Source organism: Oryctolagus cuniculus, chromosome 11 (genome assembly GCF_964237555.1).
Source record: "Oryctolagus cuniculus chromosome 11, mOryCun1.1, whole genome shotgun sequence".
In the NCBI taxonomy this organism is placed as follows: domain Eukaryota; kingdom Metazoa; phylum Chordata; class Mammalia; order Lagomorpha; family Leporidae; genus Oryctolagus; species Oryctolagus cuniculus.
The window spans coordinates 48,471,509-48,495,078 of NC_091442.1; the positions used below are offsets into that span (position 1 = coordinate 48,471,509).

The following is a 23,570-nucleotide window of genomic DNA, read 5'->3' on the forward strand; positions in this document are numbered from 1 at the left end:
ATGTAACTTTGACTTTCAAATAAATAAATCTTTAAAAAAAGACTCGATTCATGTTATAGCATGTGACAGTACTCATTTCTTTTATGGCTAATATTCCATTTTAGGTACATATCACGATGTTTGTATTTGTGAATTTATTGATAGACATTTGGATTGCTTCTCCTTTTTGACTTCCACGAATGGTGCTACTGACATGGATTTGAGTACCTATTTAACTTCTTGGGAAACTGACAAGCTAGAGGCTGCAGTATTTTCCATTTCTACCAGAAATCTGTGAGGGTTCTATTTTCTGCATATTCTCTTCAAGACTTGTTATTTTTTGAGTTTTTTTTTTTAATCCATCCAAGTGACTATGAGGTGGCATCTTGTTTGAATTAGCATTTCTCTATTGACTGATCATATTAATCATCTTTATACTTACTTGTTGGTCATTTGAATGTTTTTTGTGGGCAAATATCTATCCAAGTTCTTTGCTTATTTAAAATTAGCTTGTTTGTCTTTTTTAATATTTATTTTAATTATTTGAAAGAGTTAGGGAGAGAGGTAGAATCAGAGAGAGAGGTCTTGCATCTGCTGGTTCACTCCCCAGATGACTGCAATGGCCGATCCAAAGCCAGGAACCCCGAGTTTGCTCTGGGTCTCTCATGTGGGTGCAGGGGCCCAAGGACTTGGACCATCTTCTACTGCTTTCCCAGGCCTTAGCATAGAGCTGGATCAGAAGAGGGCAGCCAGGACTAGAACCAGTGCCCATCTGGGATGCCGGCACTTCAGGCCAGGGCGTTAACCAGCTGCTCCACAGCTCTGGCCCCAGTCTTTTTTTCTTTAAATTTATTTTATTTATTTGAAAGGCAGAGTGATAAGAGAGAGAGGGAGAAAAAGAGGTCTTTCATCTTTTGGTTCACTCCTCAAATGGTTGCAATGGGCAAGCTTGAGACAGGTGAAACCAGGAGCCAGAAATTCCATCGTGGTCTCCCAAGAGGGTGACAGGGACTCATGTATTTGGGCTATCTCCCACTGCTTTCCCTGGAGCATTAGCAGGGAGCTGGGTTGGAAGTGGAGCAGCTAGGACTGGAACGGGCGGTTCCATGGGATGCCAGCATGGCAGCTTTATCTACTGTGCCAAAACTCCAGCCACCTGGTTGTCTGCTTATTGTTAAGTCATATGAATTCTTTACCTATTCTGGACACTAGGCCCTTATCAGGTATATGAGGGTACTTCAAAAAGATCATGGAAAAGGGGCTGGCCCTGTGGCATGGCCCTGGGGAAGCAGTGGAAGATGACCCAAGTGCTTGGGCCTCTGCACCTGCATGAGAGACCTGGAAGAATCTCCTGGCTCCTTTCTTTGGAGCAGCCCAGCTCCAGCTGTTACAGGCATTTGAAGAGTGAACCAGTGGATGGAAAACCTTTCTACTTGCCTCTCCCTCTCTCTCTCTGTAACTTTCTCAAATAAATAAATTTAAAAATCTTTTTTATGTAGTAAATATAAATTTCCAAAGTACAGTTTATGGATTACAATGGCTTAAATTTTTTAAAAAAGGTCATGGAAAGGATGCATTGTGAGTAAATTATGCATGGATTTCAAACTTTTTTGGCACCACAGTAAGCGTTTCTTTTAATTCCATTTTTCTGTGAACCTTTTGGTGTACTGTCATATGATTTGCAATTGTTTTCTTCCGTCACATGGTCTGTCATTTCACTTTCTTGACATACTTCATTGATATACAAAATTTTTTAATGTTGATGAAGTGCAATTTAGCTATTTTTCTTTTTTTGTGTGTGTATTTTTTGTTGTCATATCTAAGGACGCATTGCTATACCCAGGGTCTTGAATAATTACTGCTTGCTTTTCTAAGACTTTTGTCATTCTAATTCGTATATTGAGGTTTTTGAGCAGTTGTGAACTAATTTTTGTATATGATGTGAGATCGAGCATCCAGCTTCATTTTTTGCTTGTAGTTATCCAGTTGCCTCAGCTCTAGTTGCTGAAGACAATGTTTTTTTTTTTTTCACTGAATTTTCTCAGCAGTTTTTAAAACTAATTGACCGTAGCTATGTGAGTTTATTTCTGAATTCTCAGTCACATTCCATTCATCTGTATGATTGTTTATATGCCTGTGCGTATTTAGGTTGATACAGCTTTGTAGTCAGTTTTGAACCTGCGAAGTAAGATTCTCCAAGTTTGTTGCTTTTCATCATTGTTTTGGCTATTTTAGACTTTTTAATATTATAAAAAGTTTGAGACTTTTTATCATTTCCTGAATGCCCTTTAATTTTAGAATTGATTTTTTAATTTCTGTTAAAAAGAAAAGAAAGACATTGATTGGAGTACATTAAATTTGTGGATTGCTTTTTATGTTATTGCCATCTTAAGAGTAGCAATCTTCCAACCTCTGACATGAGATTTCCGTCCATATAGTTAAATTAATTTGAATTGTTTTCTGTAATATCTTTTAGTTTTCAATATACAAAGCTTTCACTTCCTTGACTAAAGTTATTCCAGGGTGTGTTATTGTTTTGGATGCTGGTATATACAAATACAACTGAATTTTGTGTGTTGACCTTGTATTCTGCCTTTACTGAATTTACAGACTCTTAAGAGTTTTCTTGTAGATTGTTTGGGATTTATACTTATCTGCATGTTGACATGTATTTGTTAGTTTTGCTTGGGAATCATGATATAGATCTGTAATTTTCCATTGATATCCTCCTAACTACTCTTGCTTGTAGGTTTGCTACCTTGTAGTCTATTCTCCACATAATAGCTAGAGTGACCCTTCAAAATGAATAATCCAATCATGTCACTTAAATGTAAACCTTATGCCAGATTCTACATCAAAATAAAAGCTTAACTTAACAAAGCACTACAAACCCCTATATTAGCCACTGCTAATCAACATATTACCTCCTGTTCAAATGATAGCTATTATATTAGTGTGCAGTTTTGTACTGCTGTGTGGATAGTGGACAGCTAAGTCCTTACTTTGAAATATCGAGTTTTCCCCCAGAAACCTTGTCTTGAAGGAATAGAAACTTCATGCATTTCCTAAGTACCCCTTTAGGAATACCATATCTTCCCACAATCCCACCCACACTCTGCCCCACACTCCCACCCCTCTTCCTCCTCCCTCTCCTATTCCCATTCCTATTCTTTACTAAGTTCTATTTCAATTAAGTATATGCACATTGGGTTAAGGCTCTACTAAGTAAAGTGTTCAACAGATTGTATGGGGAAAAAACCAAACTGTTCCTCCACAGTCAACCAAGGGCAGTTCAAAGACATTGCTTCTCACAGTGTGGATTTCAGTTCTATAGATGACCTTCTCGGGCTCTATAAGTTATCCCAGATCAGGGAGAACAAAGGGTGTATCCTCTTCACCCTGTCCCAACAACCAACCAAACCGAAACTAAAGCTATAAAAATATTGCCCGACCGAGAATCTAGAGACCCTAAGGTAATTACAGATGGATCATATTCAGAATGGTAGTTTATTGATGAAGTTGATTAAATACAACTAACAAACACATGTAGGCTTTCCAAGTGTGTGCATGTTGTGGTATGTGTGCATGTGTGCGTGCCTGTGTCTGTGCATCTGTGTGTGCATGTGGGTATGTGTGATGTCTGTGAGTGTGTGTGGGTTGTGTGCATGTGTGCCTGTGTGTGCCTGTGTGTCTGTGTGGTGTCTGTGTGTGTGGGAGGGTGTGTGTCAGTGCATGTGTTCATGTTGGTGTCTGTGTGTCAGTGCATGGGTGAGTGTGTGTGTGCATGTGTGTATGTGTGGTGTCTCTGAGTCTGTGGGGGGTGTGTGTGTGTGGTGTCTGAGTCTGTGCATGTGGTGTGCCTGTGCATGTGTGTGTGTGACGTGGCATGGTGTGTGTGCATGCGTAGGTATATTCCTGTGTGTGCATGTGTGTTTAGTCTAGAGGGTGATGTTGCATTTGGCAGTTTGGCAGCATTTGCAAATGGCTGCTCCAGTCCTCCTGGGTGCTGTGCAGGGAGCATGGCCCTTGGTGTGCGCGTGCGGTGAGGCGAGGAGCCTGGCAGGCGCTGGCAGGCCACGGAGGCCATTGGCAGCTCCAGGGCCGAGCAGGGGAGGCAGGCTCTAGTGCGCAAGCGCGGGCTTGTCCTTGGGCCTTGGGGCCTAGCGGATGCTGGGCCCGGGTCGAGTGCCGAGTCCCAGCTGGCCAGCACCTCAGCGGGCCCGGGAAGAGGGACCGGACCAAGGCCTCTGCGAAGGGAAGTGAGCTGAGCGGCCAGGAAGGGAGCGGAGCCCCGCGGGACGACAGCGGCGGAGCGGTGAGTGGCCATGGGCCGGGGCGGGGGGTGGGGGCTGGGCGCCGCTGGACGCTGGTGTGGGCAGGGAGAAGGCCTTCTGAGAAGCCCGCCGCCCTCGGGAGGATGCGCCGGCAATTGTCGGGAGGCTGTGTGTGTCAGATGCTGAAGCTGCTCTCTGCTTTACGCACGGCCTTTCCAAACCAGCGGCTGTGGCTGCGTCCAGGGGTCCTGGATGTATGGACAGAGGCCAGGCCACCGAGGTGCCACAGGGGAGAGTTAGAAACACCGCAGGTCTTGTGCGTGATGCCCCTTGGTTCTTGAGCAAGCCTAGGTGACATGCAGAAGTCGTGAAATCGCTCTCTAAATCTCTTTTTGGTAAAACTCATGAAATGCGTCTCTGGGGTCTGGAACTGTTGGCCATGTCTGTGGGGCTTGTACAACCTGTGCTTGTTCTGTGGTCTGGAGAAATTGGGAGGCGATGAATTGTCAAAGGTCATAGAATGCTGCGTTCCTATTGGGAATATTTTCAGCCATTTTTCCGTATGTTCTAATTTGAGTGAGCATTTTCTTTTAATACCTACAGAGTTTCTGTAATGGACAAAGTGCGTGTATTTTGTGACACCTGTTTTCTAGATGATTGCACAAGGGGCTGTGGAAAGGGTCGCAGATGCTCCTCGGCATAAGATCAGTGTTTGGGCTGTTCTGCTATTTTCTAACAGATGGTCTGCTACTACTGTAGTGCTTGAAAGAAGTAAGCCTGAAACTGGTGTTGGGCTTTCTATTGCTCAGGGCAGTCATGGATGTAATCCCAATTGTGTGGATTTTCCTGGGGCACCTAAAATAAGTCCAGTTAGTGAAGAATCGTAACATTGTGGTCTGTAATAAATATTTGTTGGAATTCCCATGTACTGAGGTTAATGGCGAATCAGGCTGTAGCTATAATAAAACCCATATCTCTAAAGCGATTATATAAAATTTCTTGTAGGGCCCTGGTGTTGGCATCTGTCCATGTAATCGTCTGATTAAGAGGAATGATATAATTCCTATGCCTCCCATCCAATAAATAGTTGGAAAAGATTATTTGCTGTAACTAGAATTAATATAGTAATAAGAAATATTAATAAGTATTTGAAGAATTGTTTAATTTTTGGGTCTGACTATATGTATCATATGGAAAATTCTGTAATGGACCATGTCACAAAAAGTGCAATTGGGGTAAATAGTAAAGGGAAATAATCTAGTTTAAACTCAATGTCAGTTTAAAAGTATGAATGGTCATTCAGTGCCAGTTGGAAATTATTGGTTCTTGGTTTGTTCTAATAAAAATTAGGGTTGGAATGAGCCTAATAACAAATGCATATGATACTGAAGTCTTTACAAAATTAAGGTAGCTAATGTTATTAAAAATGTTAGTGAACAAGGCTGGAATAGGTAGAACTAGAATGATGATTGAGAGAGCTACTAAAGTGGAGAATAAGTTAGTTCCTTTTATTTGGAGTTGTGCCAATGTTTTGGCTCCTAAGGCCAGCGGATTACTTCTATCCTTTAAAAGTTGAGAGAGCCATGAGCTTAAGCATGGGTGCATGAGTTAGCATTTCTTGCAGACATTCTCGGTAAATAAGGAGAGTTAATCTTCTATTATTAGATTCACAATCTAATCCTTTCTTAAAACTCTATTTACAGAATATTGGCCTAGAATAATTTTTGGGTTAATAGGTAGGAGAAGGAGTGGAGTTAGGTGAAGCATTATTAGAGTATTTTCTCGGGTGAATGTTGCTGAAATATTATTAGTATGATATGTAAATTTTCCTCTTTGGGTGGTAGATAATAGGTCAAGGGAATAAAGTGCTGTAATTAGTACCTATTAGTGTTAGTGCCTATTAAAATAATAGTAAGATTAGATCATGAAAAGGATGCTATTATAACAAAACGTTCCCCTAGTAAGATAGTAGTAGGTGGTAAAGCGAAATTAGTGAAGCTAGCAAGTAGTCATCATGCAGCTGTTAATGGCAAGACAGTTTGAAGACCTTGTGCTAATAGTATAGTTCGGCTATGAATACGTTCATAATTAGAATTAGCTGAGCAGAATAATATAGAGGAGGTTAGGCCATGGGCAATTATTAGAGCGGTGGCTCCTTTAGACTTCACGGAGTTTGGATTAAAATTGTGACAATTCCTAAGGCTATATGACTAACTGAAGATAAGCAGTGAGTGAGTTTAGATCTGTTTGTCATAAGCAGATAGAGCTAGTTATAGTTATGCCTCAAAGTGAGAGTATAAGCAATGGGTAGGCTATCTATTCTGTGATTGGGTTAAGCATGATGGTAATACTTATAGGCCATAGCCGCCTAGTTTTAGTAAGACGGCTGCTAGGACCCTTGAGCCTGCAATAGGGGCTTCAACGTGGCGTTTTAGTAATCAAGCCCATAAAGGGGTATTTTGACTAAAAATGCTACTAAGCATGCTACTCATATTAGTGAGTTAGACCATGATGGTGCCAGTGCTTCATTTAAGAATTGTATAAGTAAAAAATAAAGAGATCTGGTAAAGTTTTGGCTATAGATTAAAGCAAATAAAAGTGGCAGAGGGGGCCAGCGCCCTGGCTCACTAGGTTAATCCTCCGCCGGCGGCGCTGGCATCCCACATGGGCGCCAGTTTCTAGTCCCAGTGCTCCTCTTCCAGTCCACTCTCTGCTGTGGCCTGGGAGGGCAGTGGAGGATGGCCGAAGTGTTTGGGCGCCTGCACCCGCATGGGACACCAGGAGGAAGCACATGCCTTCTTGCTTCGGGTCAGTGCAGCGCCAGCTGTGGTGGCCATTTCGGTAGAGAACCAATGGAAGGAAGACCTTTCTCTCTGTCTCTCTTTCTCTCACTGTCTAAAACTCTATCTGTCAAAAAAAAGTGGCAGAGATCCTGTAAGTGTATAGAATAAGAAGTAAGTTCCTGCATTAAGTCGTTCTGTTTGGTTACCTCATTGTGTGATGATAATTAGTGTGGGGATTAGTGTTGCTTCAAACAAAATGTAAAATAAGATAAGTTATGTGGCTGAAAATGTTATAACTAAAAATGCCTGTAAAGAGATTAAAAGGGAAATATATGTTTTCTTTTGTACTAAGGTTTCTTTGTCTAGATGATGTTGACTCACTAAGATTATTAGGGAAGGAGTCAAACTGTACGTATGAGGAGAAGAGCAGATAGGGCATCTGAAAAAAATGTTGTTGAAAAGCTTAGGTTGGTGTCATTTGGTTGATTTAATAGAAAAAGAGCAGCCAGGCTAATTAAGAGACTATTCGTGGTTGTGTGAATACAAATTATAGAATTCTTAGACCATCATGAATTAGGGATAAGTATAATTGTAGAAATAATAATTTTTAGCATTGTAGGAGGCTAAGGTTTTGAACATAATCTCGATGCAGTAAGTATTAAAGACTGTAACTAGCCATGCTAACCCAACAGCAGCTTTACAGGCTGTAATACTAAGAGGATAATTGGAAATATAAAGGAAAGTGTAAAGGGGGCATTTAGGGCTGTTAATGTAATTGAGATAAATAGTGATAGTATTATTCCGTCAAGGCATAAAAGAGTAGATATTGAAATTGATAGATTAGCATTCCTAAAAGTGCTAAGATAAATGCTAGGAAAATGTTAATACGGATTGAAGGCATTTTGATAATGATGGAATTACCACAGTCTAATGAGTCAAAATCATTTATTTTAAGTAACTAATTATCATATTCAATTCATTCTAATCCTTTTTTGTTTCATTCCTAAGCTAAGCCTAAAGCTAGCATTGATATTAGTATGAGTACTATGATGAGAACTAGGTTGAGGTTGTTGAATTGTGCTGCTCATGGGACAGGAAGAAACAATTTCTAGGGTGAACAATATGAATGTATTGGCTGCTAGGAAAAATTTTATTGAGAATGGTAGGCGTGCTGATCCTATAGGGTCAAATCCACATTCGTAGGGGCTTGATTTTTCAGCAGAGTCCGGTGTCGTTCCTCCGCAAGTGGGGGAGCGACACAAATACGTAAAAAAAAAAAAAAAAAAAAAAAGTGAAGTGTGACACTGGGGACTTAGTGTAGGTAATAGTGATAACAGTCCTAATAAATTATTTTTAAAAGAGAAAATTGTTTCAATAATTTAGAACTACACTTAATATTGAGTGCAATTTAACCCAAATGACTCTTATTTTTACATTTGGATGCATAAAGTTGAGAATTTAGAATGTTCCAGTCTGAGCTCAGATGGCACTGGAATGGAGCATGTCTACTCTCTGATGTCAAGAGAAAAACTGGCAAACTGGAATGTCCCAGGGGAATGAGCAGGCTGGGCAGGATGTAGAAACTGTGCCACATGACCTACACTGGGAAGAACTAGGAAAAAGAGACTAGAGAGAAATGAGATGCTTCTTTTCAAGGACATAAATGACTGTTGGGTAGGAAAACGTTTCGCCTTATAGTAACTGCCCTAAAATAAGCCCCCATGGAGCTGAGAAAACACATTTCAACTGAAAGTAATATAGTCTGAAAACAGAATGAGGTTCTTCAATTGAGTTCCTTTTCAACAGGGCAGTGGCTAAACAATTAAATATATGGATTTTTTAGAGGATATTTAAATAACATCAAATGGATTCTAAATGATCTTCTAATTCATGATTTTGAGATTTTTAGAACATATATGACAAGCACAGGCTCAAAATATTTTGTAGGCTGGTCTGATTGTGTTAGTATATATTACTGCTTTTTCTTATGAATCAGTGTCAAATTCCTTACAAGTAGGTTTCCCGAAGTAGAAGTTGCAGTTGGCAAGGAATCTTTGTACCTGACTTCCAGAACTCCATGAACAAAAATTGGGGCAGAAAGGAGAGAGAGGGAGAGAGGAAGGGAGAGGGAAACCACTGCACTGCTACACTACTTCTTGGGGAGACACAAGGCATGTTAGTATGTTGCAGGTTCTGAAATGCCCTGTGTTAAAGGAAAAAACATAGCATAACTCTTGAACTCTGCAATGAGACTATTCAGAGTCCTCCACTATACATATTTTCCTGACTTTCCAGCCTCAGTCTATAGAGCTTCCTATCAAATCTCCACTCCAACCACCCAGGAACTGTTGTCCACATTTTGGCCCTGGCAATCTCTCTCTGTAAGAGGTTTAAATTCCTGCGCCTTCCCAAAGGGGTCTCCCCTCCTGAAGCAAACCAGAGAGAGCCCCTCTCAGGTTCACACTCATCTGTCAGAGGCTCCGAGTGGTTCTATTTCATGAATTTCCTCATTAGCTCTTGGCCACACACAAGAATATAATACATTCTGATGTGCCTCACAACACCTACTGTGATGCTTCTCACCAAGTAGGTGTAGAGTAAGCCTGTTTCAGATTATTCAAGGAACTAGAAGACAGTTAGAAGATGACATAGCCATGCTGTGGTCAGTGTCGATATGGTTACTATTAAGGGCAGGACCTTCTTTAATCCTGGAAAGTAAATGGAGAAGGTACTGTCAAACCCTGACCAGCGGTGTTTAGATGCAGCATTAGTGTAATTTGTATCAATTTTTTTCTGAACAAATTGTTCTGTCTTTTGTCACTGTGGTCCAAACTAGATGACTGACCCCTAGATGGAAGCGTGAAGTTGAGGAGAGAAATGGCTTTATTCCCATGCATGAACCATGCTTTCATTGTTTCTTATTCTGTTTTCATTAAAATACATAACCTATAAATGTCCAGTGTATAATCATCCCCACCTTAACTGTTTTGAATGTAACAATAGTAGGTTTTCATATTGGCCCAACATGATGAAGATGAACCTTGTTCATTTTATGTGGACATGTACTTTATTTTTTTCAAATCTTGGTAGACATTTTTGTTGACTTCACGCTTAACCATTAAAAACAGCATTGTTGTAAACATGTATGTGTTTCTGTAGTGTGTGTACAATTGAAGGGGAATTTATGAGTAATAGAGAACCGTATATTAAACTAACCTCGATATGTTCAGATTGTCTTTTGGAGTGATTATAATGATGTCAGTAGAAGATGAGGTTCCTGCTTATATCCTAATTCTTGAGATTTTCAGTCTCCTTAATCATTGCTCATCTGTCAGACATTGAATAATATCTTTCTATGTATATATCTTTTGTGATTTAATTTATCTGTTAAAGCACACATATTTGAGTGTTTAGTTTTATTAATTTTAACAATGTTTACAATAGTCTAATCCACACCACAGAGAAGATATAAAACTTCTTCTCCAGAAAAAATCTTCTAAAATCCACACATGATTTTCACAATTCCCATTCTATGAACTTTCAGAAAACTCCTATATGTGTGGATTTCAATACTTTTTGCACCAAAATAAATCTTTTAATTCCATTTCCCATAAACTTTGAAATGTCCCAAATTTATCTTAAGATCTGCACTGAATGTCATTATTTCACCTTTTTTTTCCATTTCTTGGGTATTACCACTCTGCAATTTTTACTGGTAGAAATTCTTTTTTGTGAGATTCTGAATTTCTGTTTTTTATCACAAGTGCTTTTATTGGAGCAATTTGTTGATCAGTGTTCAAGAAGGAGTATAGAGTGATCAGTAATAATAAAATCTGACGGGGATCATTTCCCAAAATGCTGTCTAGGAGTAAAACTGATATAGATTCTGTAACACAAAGTAGGTTTTTCTGTACCTTTCCACTAGTAGTTTTTATATGTCATCTCTCGAGAAATTTCAGATGTTTCAAATCTAAACCTACATCAAAGGTGGGATTTATAAAAACATCAAAGGGGTTCTGTGTATTTATTTCCATTCATTAATCCTAGCCAGCAGCTGAAAGAATTGGAGTTTAAATGCTATTACTCTCTCTCAACCCCCGTCTCCTAAGCCACAATGTCAAGTTGATAGAAACACTGCTGGGATGAGCAAGGAAGCTGTCACACTGACCAACCATTTCCAATGCTCAGGAAAAGGGGAAAGTTTTATCTTTCAAATTAAGAGAAGTTTGTTTCTCCAATAACTGTAAACCTTTACGTGGATTACTCTTATAGGCTGCCCCAAAGACCAAGACAGAAGAACTGTGATTTCTTGGCTTTGGGCCCAGGCTATCATTTTATTTTATTTTTAACTTTCATTTAATAAATATAAATGTCCAAAGTACAGCTTATGGATTACAATGGCTTCCCCCTACCCCATAACTTCCCTCCCACCCACAACCCTCCCCTCTCCTGCTCCCTCTCCCATTCCATTCACATCAAGATTCGTTTTCAACTATCTTTATGTACAGATGATCAATTTAGCATATATTAAGTAAAGATTTCAACAGTTAGCACCCACAGAGAAACTCAAAGTGTAAAATACTGTTTGAGTAATAGTTATAGCATGAATTCACAATGTACAATACATTAAGGACAGAGATCCTGCATGAGGAGTAAGTACACAGTGACACCTGTTGTTGATTTAACAAATTGACACTCTTGTTTATGGCATCAGTAAACACCCTAGGCTCTTGTCATGAGTTGCCAAGGCTATGGAAGCCTTTTGAGTTTGCCAACTCTGATCTTATTTAGACAAGGTCATAGCCAAAGTGGAAGTTCTCTCCTCCCTTCAGAGAAAGTACCTCCTTCTTTGATGGCCCCATTCTTTCCACTGGGATCTCACTCGCAGAGATCTTCCATTTAGGTCTTCCTTTTTTTTTTTTTCTCCAGGGTATCTTGGCTTTCCATGCCTAAAATACTCTCATGGGCTCTTCCACCAGATCTGAATGCCTTAAGGGTTGATTTGAAGCCAGAGTGCTGTTTAGGACATCTGCCATTCTATGAGTCTGCTGTGTATCCTACTTCCCATGTTAGATCATATTCTCCCTTTTTTATTCTATCAGTTAATATTTGCAGACACTAGTCTTATTTATGTGATCCCTTTGATTCTTCGACCTATCAGTATGATCAATCGTGAACTGAAATTGATCAGTTGACTAGTGAGATGGCATTGGTACATGCCACCTTGATGGGATTGAATTGGAATCCCCTGGCACGTTTCTAACTCTACCATTTGGGGCAAGTCAGATGGAGCATGTCCCAAATTGTACATCTCCTCCCTCTCTTATTCCCACTCTTATATTTAACAGAGATCACTTTTCAGTTAAATTTAAACACCCAAGAATAATTGTGTGTTAATTACAGAGTTCAACCAATAGAATTAAGTAGGACAAAAAAAATTAATAAAAGGGATAAAGTATTAAATTGTACATCAAGTTGGGACAAGGGCTCATCAAGTCCCTGTTTCTCATAGTGTCCATTTCACTTTAACAGGTTTCCTTTTTGGTGCTCGGTTAGTTGTCAGGGAGAACATATGATATTTGTCCCTTTGGGACTGGCTTAATTCACTCAGCATGATGTTTTCCAGATTAGTCCGTTTTGTTGCAAATGACCAGATTTCATTGTTTTTTTACTGCTGTATAATATTCTATAGAGTATATGTCCCATAATTTCTTTATCCAGTCTACTGTTGATGGGCATTTGTGTTGGTTCCAGGTCTTAGCTATTGTGAATTGAGCTGCAATAAACATTAATGTGCAGACAGCTTTTGTGTTTGCCAGTTTAATTACCTTTGGGTAAATTCCAAGAAGTGGGATGGCTGGGTCGAAAGGTAGGGTTATCTTCAGGTTTCTGAGGAATCTCCAGACTGACTTCCATAGTCGCTTAACCAGTTTGCATTCCCACCAACATTCAGTTAGTGTCCCTTTTTCCCCACATCCTCGCCAGCATCTGTTGTTGGTAGATTTCTGCATGTGAGCCATTCTAACTGGGGTGAGGTGAAACCTCATTGTGGTTTTGATTTGCATTTCCCTGATTGCTAGTGATCCTGAACATTTTTTCACGTGTCTGTTAGCCATTTGGATTTCCTCTTTTGAAAAATGTCTATTGAGGTCCTTGGCCCATCTCTTAAATGGGTTGTGTGTTTTGTTGTTGTGGAGTTTCTTGATCTCTTTGTAGATTCTGGTTATTAACCCTTTATCTGTTGCATAGTTTGCAATATTTTTCCCATTCTGTCGGTTGTCTCTTTACTTTCCTGACTGCTTCTTTTGCCGTACAGAAACTTCTCAATTTGATGCAATCCCAAATGTTAATTTTGGCTTTGACTGCCTGTGCTTCCGGGGCCTTTTCCAAGAAGTCTTTGCTGGTACCTATATCTTCCAGGGATTCTCCAATGTTCTCTAATAGTTTGGTGGTGTCGGGTCATAGATTCCTATAGGTCTTTAATCAATGTTGAGTGGATTTTTGTGTCAGGTGAAAGGTAGGGGTCTTGCTTCATGATTCTCCCAGGGAGTGGGGGGCCCTGACTGTTCACAAGATCTCCAAGTCTACAACCCACAGCCCACACCACCTCCATGCACTGTGCTAAGCCACGCAGTGGTCACTTCTGCTGGGAGGATGCCCAGCCCTCCCTGAGCCACAGAGGGGCTGAGTCTGGAGCGGGAGGGGCCAGGTAAAGGAGGGGATGAGGGAGGGTGGCTCCTGACCCCAAATTCCTGGGCGCTGTGAACTTCTCTGAGTTTTGCCAGGGCCAGTGGCTTAGGAGCAGGAGCCCACGGGCCGGGCAGGGCCTAGAGCAGGCCGCACTCCCCCGCCTGCAGCTTTTCCTGCTGCAGGGTGCACACCAGATCCTGCAGAAAGCGCATCTCTGAGGCCGCCTTCTTGGCCAGGGCCTCCTAGCAGTTCTGTAGGTGGCCGAGGCTGCACTTGAACCTGCTGGACCCAGCAAGGCGGACTTGGCCTCCTCCTGTGCCTGGCACTGCAGCTCCAGGGTCGAGTGCAGCTCCTGGCGCCGCCGCCACAGATCCTGGCCCATGCTCTCATCCTCCTCTTCCTCCTACCAGGCCTCCTCCTTCTTTCAGATGGCCCTGAGCACCTCCCCATGCTCTGGCACAGGCGCCAGCCATGCTCCGGCTCTCGCAGGCCCTTGGTGGCCACTGCCTCCTGCAGCACCTTGAAGAAGCGCTGGGAGCTGACAGCTGTTGTGGGCAGCCTGCTGGAGTGGACTGGATCTGCCCTCCTGGAGCTGCTTGGGCTCGTGGCCTCCATCTCCCTGTGCACGTCCACCCAGGATGACCATGACCCAGGAATTCCCCAGGCTCTGGGCGAGGTTCTTCCCCTCTTGGGGTCCATGACGAGCACCCATGGATGAAGCCCTCAGCCAGCTCGCTGGTGTTGCTGGAATCCTCCTCGCTGAAGTCCTGGTTCACAGCCAAGATGCTGGTCAGGGGCTCCTGCTTCGTCTCCCCCAGAGTGGGGACGGCTGCTGAGGAGGGTGTTGGTCATGAGACCAATGCTCCACCATCCGCCTCCAGGCCCAGGGGCGCATAGCTGACAATCTCGGGAGCCACGAGCTCTGGGTGCAGACGAGGTTCTTAAACTCGGTCCCTGCCTCCATCCTGTGTGCCATGCTGAAGCTGAGGAGCTTGACCTGGACTGGGCGCACGCTTGTCTAGCATATGATGTCATCGGGCTTGAGGTCCGAGTGTGCAATGCCATGAGTACAGGTGGTGCATGCAGCCCAGGATCCACTTGCAGAACTGCATGGTCTCGTCCCCCTTCAGCATCTCCATCTCAGCCAGGAAGTCACAGAGCTCAGAATGATCACCACGCCCATCCTGTGCTGGAAGCCATCAGGCAGCTCAGTGATGCTGGATGCTGGATGCCCCGCAGGACGCCCACCTCCCACTCCATCTCCCCCAGCTGACCCCACGATGGCTGGAGGAAGGGCCCCTTCCTGATACCTTGGCGGAAGACTCTCTCCCTGGGCCCTCCTCCTGCACTTCCACTTATGGCCAACTGGCCGCTGCCCAGCCCATCCCCCATCTCATAGTTCCTCCATGGCTTCCTGCCTGAAGGTGGCCATGTGGCGTCCGGGTCATGGGGCCTGGGGCAGCTGGGACTGGAGCCCCTCACGCTCCCACATCCATCGCCGTCTCTTCTGCCACCTGCTCCACCCACTGCTGCTGTCTGGTTCATTTAACTTAATAAGATTATCTTCAGTGTCACGTGTTTTGCTGCAAATGTGAGGATTTCATTCTTCTTTATGGCTGAGTGATATTCCATTGTGTCTATAGAATCAATTGTCCCCCATTGAGAAATTTAGTCATTAGAGATTTAAGGAAATATTTTTCAGATCTGGACTATAATGTAATGTAATTGTTTTGTTGTTCACATTGTTCCAGCTGTAACCTGGAAGCTCCCTCAGTTGTCTGTTTTCCCTTTGACAATACTGTCACTCTAGGGAAGGCTTTTCTTCTCACCACTCCTTTACTTTTGGAACTACAGATGCTTCATGCTTACCTTGTATATTCCATGTGCCAGTCTTAGAATCATTCATTTCCCAAAGGATCTTCATAACTGAATAACTAACGTTAGAAGACAAGGTCAAGTGATTGGTGTGCTGCGTGCTGCGGGAGGTGTGTTACTTCTGGGCACTTTGAGCTGACAAAGCCAAGAAATACACATGTACGTACAAACCCAGGCCTGTGTTCACACCTGTGCATATCTCTATGTAGCATCGGGATTTATGTGAAACAAACTAAACATGAGTTCACACTGATGTCTTGAGCTCTAAACAAGAAGGAGCAGAATGATTGGGTGCAGTGCATCTGGTACTTCCATGGAACTACAGCTTCCCCCCCCCCCCCCAACTGATCTGTAAACTCCCGTTTCAGTGGTGAGAAATCTGTTTGTTACTTCTTCAGTCCATTTAATTAACTGTTTAATGCCAGTGTACATATAGTGCAGTATGAGAATATATGACCTGGGAACTGTCAGCCTGCCAGGCAGCGGCAGGCTGGCTCCGTCATGTTACCGGCTCCTGGAAGCCCGGGCACTCTTGGTCATGCTCGGAGTCTGACCTGAATGAAACTCGCCTGCTGGTTTACCCGGATTGTGAAAGAAGGGGCAGCCGTACCTTGTGCAGTTCTAAAGCTGCTCAAGGTTGAAGAGGCCGCAGCTCAGGGAACAGAGGCTGTCCCTGTGAAGGAGTCAGCCAGGTACTGTGAGGGAAGTGGCAGCCTCAGCAGCAGCTCTTGCCATGGCTCCTCCGGGGTCTTTAGCACACGCCAGGGAGCAGCCCAGAGGACCGTACACAAGACCAGCTTCGGGTGTCAGTGTGCTGGGGGAATGAAGTTTGGCGCTGTGGCAGTGAATTCCAAAGGACCCTCCTGAAAGATGCGCTGTGCGCCTTCTCCTCCACAACTGATGCTCAGTGCCGTCTGCTCTGCTAGATGGGCAGCTTCCATGGAAATGCAGATGATGCGCAAGACAGCCTGGACCACATCCACCAAGAGCCTGACTCGGGAAAACTGAACACACATCAGAATTGTGTGGGTCCTGGGCACAATGCAGGTGACCTAGGTCTGCTGCAGGGGGAGCTGATGGAGGACCCCTCCAGCTCACCAGGAGAGCATCTTTCTCTGCAGCTCCCTGCACACCTTTCTATACAGGGGGCCACGGGCAGAATGGAGACAGGGATGGGGGTGTAGCTCCACCAGCCTCCCTGAGCAGCCTTTCGACCACGCCCTTCCCATGCCTGGGCTCCTTTATGTCGTCCTCCAGCAGCTACACTGCCTCTGGCTCCAAAGTCAGACGAAACGTCTGGTAGCAGCATCACTCCCAGGAGGTCAACTGCTGAGACATGCAGCTTGGCTGAAGAAACCTGCGGTTCTAGCCGGCCATGGTTAGGAGGAGGAAAGTTGCCATGAGCATCGCCGTTTCCTTGTGTGAGAGAGACGAAGCACAAAGGAACTTCCAGGACTTCTTTTTCTCTCATTTCCCCTGTTTGACTCTCATGAGCAGGCTCAAGAGTGCAGTTGGAAAGGCCATCATCTGCTGGAGGGAGATAGCAGAGTCCACTCTGCAGGTCCAAGCTCTGGGAGCATTCAGAAGGACTATCTCAAAGTTCATTCTGTTCCAGGGATAGCTGAAACTGTGTGGCTTACCATGATGTCCAGCACTTTGGAAAAACCCAGCTCTGCCAGTGCTTTCTCAAGGAGTTTACACTGCTGATAGATCAGAGCACAGGAACCAGGTGTTTGCTGCCTTACTGACTGCAGGGTCAACCTCCCACCTGGCCTGGGTCCTGACTGTCATGCCCATTGACCGTCCTCCTATGAAAGCCTTCTCAGAGAAACACACTTCTCAGTTGGTGAACTTGCTGGCCAAAAAACATCCCTACAGTCCTCTTGGATGCAGCTTGGTGATGTTAGCGGAGCCACAGGCTCTCCAGTGAGGCTAACATGCACATTGAGAGGTGCGGGGGAGCAGAATGATTGGGTGCAGTGCATCTGGTACTTCCTGACCTACGTTCTCCAGTACTCTGAGCTACGGGAGGATAAGCTGACCTAGAGTGTGGCTCACAGCGAGAGCAACTGGGTTGTAAACAGGAACCAGATCATCACTGCCCTGGAGAAGGCACAAGTGGAGGAGTCGGAATCCATGGTGGTCGCTGTGAGAAATGAGCCTTCTCTCGTGCTCCCAGCCATGGCAGAGAAGGAACCCCGGCCTGCAGAGTTAGCGGAGACCCTAGAGGGCATGGATGGGAGAGTCCCTGTCCCAGACCTGACAGAGACATGCAAGAGGCCAGAGCAGAGTTCAAGTCCTGTGGCGTGGGGCCACCAGAGCCGGCAGTAGACAGTGCCTGGAAGCATCAGGGTGCATTTTGCAGAGCTGAAGAAAGTAAGAAGCAGGCTCCATGGGGTTACTCCTTACTCCTGTCCCACTGTGAGGCTCCAGGGATAGGCATGAGGGCAGATCAACAGGTGCCAATAAGGAGGCCCGAGGGGAGCTGCCTGAGAAAGGACCGGACCGCTCAGCAGCCAGGCCTTGCCCTGATGGACATTTCTGGCAGAAGCCTCCTGGGAGAAGGTCACTTTCCACATTGGACGCTCTGTGTCACCAGAGTCTGGCATGGAAAGCTGAACCAAAAAAATTGAGGAGTGGCTGAGGGCCTGTGCACAGCACCCAAAGGCAGCGAGGGGTCCCCTGGGGGCTGAGGACCAGCAGGTTTCCAGATGCTCCTCCAGACCTGGCCCTGGGGACAGTGCCCACGTGCTCAGACTGGCTGTTGTTGGGGAGCTGTAGGGCATGCAGGCCGGGGTTTTGCGGAGGATGGAGGCATCAGAACTGATGCCACAGCAGATACTGCTGCTGGGGTCCTGGCCACGCCGTCGACTCGCTCTCCCCTCCTGACAGTGCAGCAGCAACCAGAAGGAGAGCACGGGGACGACCCTGGGCTTGTATTTGGAAGACAGGCAAGGACCGTGGTAGTGCCTGTTCCAAACCTGGCTGTGCAGCAGGACTCCGGCCTCCCTGGGCCTGCAGATGTGTGCCCATGTCCCTGTGACGGACCTCTTTCTAGCATGTTGCAGTTTTATTTTTAATAAATTGATAAGTGATATGACTGTAAGGTAATTGTGTACATTTTAACCATGACAATGAGAAAAGGTTAAAATGTGGCTTCCATACGTGTGCATAATTCCAAAGTATTTTATTTTTTATCAGTGTTAAATAGCTTTTTGTACAGGCGTCAATCCATTTTTCTGAAGTGTGCTGTTTTTTAATGACAGCAACTATAATCTCACTTCCCATGGAACTGCTGTTCACACACTGCAACTTTTTAAACGTAACCATATTTTTTTGAAAATTAACCTTTGGAGGGAGGAAAAATCCCTACTTGCTAAATGATATTAAACCACTGCTTGGGCTCTTAAAATTAGATCCTGAGATTTTATAACAATTCAGTATGTAGCTTTTTAGGTTCTTAACTAGAGTTGGTTGTACATTTAAAAAAAAAAAAGAAAGAAAAAGTAAGCCCCAATTTTTTGTAAATGTCTGTTTTTCACTAAGGTCTACTTTGAGGAATAGTTTGTTCATGCATGCTTTCACCATCAAATTAATAAAGTCTTTAGCTTCTATTGATTTTATTTATTTATTTATTTATTTTTATTTTTTGACAGGCAGAGTGGACAGTGAGAGAGAGAGAGAGAGAGAAAGGTCTTCCTTTGCTGTTGGTTCACCCTCCAATGGCCACCGCGGCCGGCGCGCTGATCCGAAGGCAGGAGCCAGGTGCTTATCCTGGTCTCCCATGGGGTGCAGGGCCCAAGGACTTGGGCCATCCTCCACTGCACTCCCTGGCCACAGCAGAGAGCTGGCCTGGAAGAGGGGCAACCGGGACAGAATCCGGTGCCCCGACCGGGACTAGAACCCTGTGTGCCGGCGCCGCAAGGCAGAGGATTAGCCTAGTAAGCTGTGGCGCCGGCCCGCTTCTCTTGATTAATGTGAGCCATTTTTTAAACTGGGCTTTTGAGAGAGAATATTTTAATTTTTTTTCATAAATCAAACAGCTACCCACCTCCAAATGTTAATTTTTAGATGTCAAAATTTGTTCAACCATAAATCTTGGAAGCAACATAGACATATAGCTAAATTTAAATGGTGTTTGGAAATGGAGACAATTTGGGGATTTGTTATTATTCAAGCCCCAAGGACAGAAATGGATGGGACGGTATACTCTTGATCAGTTCAATGGATACCAGTGTCGATGTATGGGAAACTGAGAACTTCTTCATGTAATATTCTGATTCATTTCTCTGTGGCATTACTTGCAATAAGCCTTTTGAATTTAAAGAAAAAGAGAATATAGAACCCGCATCATCCTAGAAAACATTATTAACTAGAGCAACGTGTTTGGCAGTTTCCTTTGCCTTGACTGCCACAGACTTCAGTCCTTTCCAGAGTTACTTGTGTTGACGTCTTTTCCCCATCCTTCTCAATGAAGTCATTTCATACATTTGTAATATGGTTACAGTGTTTTTTCACTTGTTGCCTTTCATGCTGGCATTCCACAAACTGCCTAAATAATCACTTGATTTACATATATTAGTGTTGACTTGCTTTGCTCTAACATTCAGTGGGTTTTGACAAATGCATAATGTTATATCTCCACAAATTTAGGATTAGGCACAAAAGTGCACTGCCCTAAAACTTGCCCTGTGCTTCATCCATTCAGCCCTCCTCCTCCCCGAAACTTCTGGAAACTACTGATCTTTCTACTGTCGTTATAGTTCTGCCTTTTGCAGAATCTCATATAATTAGATAAGATATAATATATAATTCGAAATTGGCTTTTGTTTCACTTAACAATATCCATTTAACTCCATGCCTTTATGTGGCAGAGTAGTTTGTTTCTTTTTATTTAAAAAAAATTTACTGTGTAAATACATCACATCTTTTTGTTTTTCCATTTATATATTTAAAGAACAACTTGGTTGTTTGCAATATTGGGCAAATACAGATGCTAAAAACATTCATAAACAGTTACATGTGTAGACATAATGCACAGGAATGTCACCGTTAGATTATATTTTATGTTTGTGAGATGCAAGAGGGAGGGAGAGAGAGAGAGCAGAGAGAGGGAGAGAGAGATGGAGAAACAGATCAGGAAAGACAGAAAGAGGGAGAGAGAGTGAGCTCTCTTTTGCTAGATCACTCCCCAGATTCCCCCTGCAGCTGGGGTGGGCTGAGTCCAAAGGTGTAAGGACAGAGTCCATGTGCTTCAGACATCAACACCGCTTCACAGGGGAGATATGTATTGGGAAGCCGGTTAGATGACAATGGTAGGTTTTGAATCCAGGCACCCAGATATGGGACACAGGTGCCCTAACCAGCATCTGCACCACTAGACCAAATGCTCACCCCTCTCTGCAAGATGTTATGTTGAGATTATTTTCAGCTTTATTAAAACTGCCAACCTATCTTCTAAAATAGCTGTGCTATTGTCATTCTCATCAGGAATGAGTGAGGGTTTGTTTTACTCCATCCCTCTCATTTTTGGAAAGGCTGTTGTTTGAAGGGAGGGGGTATAGAATTCCTGGTTGAGAGTCTTTCCCTTACAGTACCTGACAATGTCATCCCACTGCTTCCTAGTCTCCATGGTTTCTGCTGAAAAGTCATCTGCTACCATGGTTGAGGATCCTTTGATGTTGATGTTGATGTTGATGCGCCATTGTTTCATCACTTTCAGGAATCCTTTAGTTTGACAAGTTAACTATGATTTAACTATCGTGATGTTGATCTCAGGGTTTATCCTACTTGGAGTTTGTTGAACTTCTTCGATGTGTAGGTGAAAGTTTTTCAAGAAATTTTGGGAGATGTTGGCATTATTTTTTTTTCTTTTTTCTGTTTTAAAATGTCATTTAAGTTATACAAGTTTCCTGTATTTCATGTAGAGATATATACAGATATAGTGATACCTCCCATTCTGCCCCCCTTCCTGCCCATGCTCCCACCCTTTATCCTCCTCTCTGTTCTTTTCCCACTCTTAAATTCTACAAAGATCTACTTTCATACATTTCATAAATTTTGATATGTTGTGTTGTCATCTTCCTTTGTTTCAAGGAACTTTTTTAATTTATCTTTTTGATTTCTTCTATGATTCACTGTTCATTCAGGAGCATGCTGATCGGTCTCTATGTGTTTCTGTATTTTCCTGACTTTCTTACTATGTTCATTTCCAACTTCATTCCATTGTTGTCAGAAAAGATTCATGGTATGATTTTCATTGTTTTGAATTTGTTCAGACTTGTTTGATGGCCTGGTATATAGTCTATCCTAGAGAATGTTCCATGCACTGATAAAAAGAATGTGTGTTCTGTGGTTTTGGGATGAAATGTTCTATAGGTATCAATTGGATCCATTTGGCCAATGGTATAGCTTTGCTTTGTTGTTTCTTTGTTGATTTTTGCCTGTTCATCTGTCTATTGATAGAAGTGCAAAGAAAACCTACTCACGCACTTTGGGTCTTTCTATTGGAGAATTTATTCCAGCTATACTCAGGTAGTTATTGATGGGCAAGGATTCACTACTTACATTTTGTTGGTCATTTTCTTGTTTTATAGACAGTATTTCTTTCTTCACACCTTGCTGTCTTCTTCCCTTGTGGTTTGATGGCCTTCTGTATTTGTGTGCTTTGAATCCTTTCTAAAAGTCTTTTTTTTTTGACAGGCAGAGTGGACAGTGAGAGAGAGAGAGACAGAGAGAAAGAACTTCCTTTGCCGTTGGTTCACCCTCCAATGGCCACCGCAGCTGGCACACTGCAGCCGGCGCACTGCACTGATCCGAAGGCAGGAGCCAGGTACTTATCCTGGTCTCCCATGGGGTGCAGGGCCCAAGCGCTTGGGTCATCCTCCACTGCACTCCCTGGCCACAGCAGAGAGCTGGCCTGAAAGAGGGGCAACCGGGACAGAATCTGGCGCCCCGACTGGGACTAGAACCCGGTGTGCTGGCGCTGCAAGGCAGAGGATTATCCTAGTGAGCCGCGGCACCAGCCTCTAACAGTCTTTTATAATTTCACTAAAGATTTTTGATTCATGTTTACCTTCAGGCTGACACAGTGCATCTTGTACATATAAAACCTGTTTAAAACTGATAATAAATTGATTGCATCAAATAATTATACACTTTTACTCCACCTCACGTTTTTATGTATTTGATGTTAGAATTTATAACATTTTGTAATGTGTGTCCCTTATGATTTATTATAGCTATAGTTGTTATTCATAGTTTTGACTTTTAACTTTTGTTTAAGGGATAAAGTTGTCGTATACATCATCATTTCAGTCTTAGAATTCTGTTTTACTTGTACCATCAAGTTCTGTGCTGCCATATATTTCATGTTATCAAGTAACGGTCTTTTATTTCAGCTTAAAGAACTCCCATCAGCAGTCCTTGAAAGACAGGTCTAGTGGCGATGGACTCCTTTCGATTTAGGTTGCCTGAGAAATTTTAAAAATTCCCCTTCGCTTTGGTTTGGATATGGTTTGAGTGTTACCCCAAGGGCCCATGTGTTGGAGGCATGAATCTCGATGTGGCAAAATTGGAGGAGGGGGTGTGACTCTGAAGAAGTGGGGCCTGATGCCAGATAATTAAGTTACTGAGAGTGCTGCCCTGAGAAGGGATTCAGAGTTTCCATGGGGTCCAGGTAGTTCATGAGAGAGGCTGCCCCTGCTCTGGCTCCCCTTCTCACCATGTGACTGCTCCCTCTTGCATATGCTGCTGCCGTGATGTGAGTGTCGAATGGGGACCTCTGTAGGGGTCAGATCAGTGGATCTTCCTGGTCTTGAACTCCAAGCTTCCAAACTGATGAGTTACATAACCCTGTTTACTTTATGGGGTAGCCAGCCTCAGGTGTTTTGTGACAGTGATGGAAGCAGATTAATCTGTCCCTGGCTTATGAAAGAAAGCTTTTCCTTGGTTGTCAGGCTTTTCCTTC

The 23,570-nt window shown here is 43.4% G+C and overlaps 1 protein-coding gene and 1 pseudogene across 5 annotated transcripts in view; both read left to right on the forward strand.

The window, feature by feature from the left end:
• LOC127487786 (solute carrier family 53 member 1-like) overlaps positions 1-23,570 on the forward strand; it is a 147,879-nt gene that overhangs the window by 16,632 nt on the left and 107,677 nt on the right. The window contains exon 1 of one of the 5 annotated variants that reach the window (XR_011380027.1): positions 3,797-4,294. The exons of the other annotated variants lie outside the window; for them this stretch is intronic. The gene's annotated coding sequence lies outside the window, so the exon portion shown is untranslated. Of the gene's footprint in view, positions 1-3,796; positions 4,295-23,570 lie in introns of those variants that run through there. 5 annotated transcript variants of the gene reach the window in all.
• LOC100344951 (folliculin-interacting protein 2 pseudogene) lies at positions 15,958-18,382 on the forward strand (annotated as a pseudogene).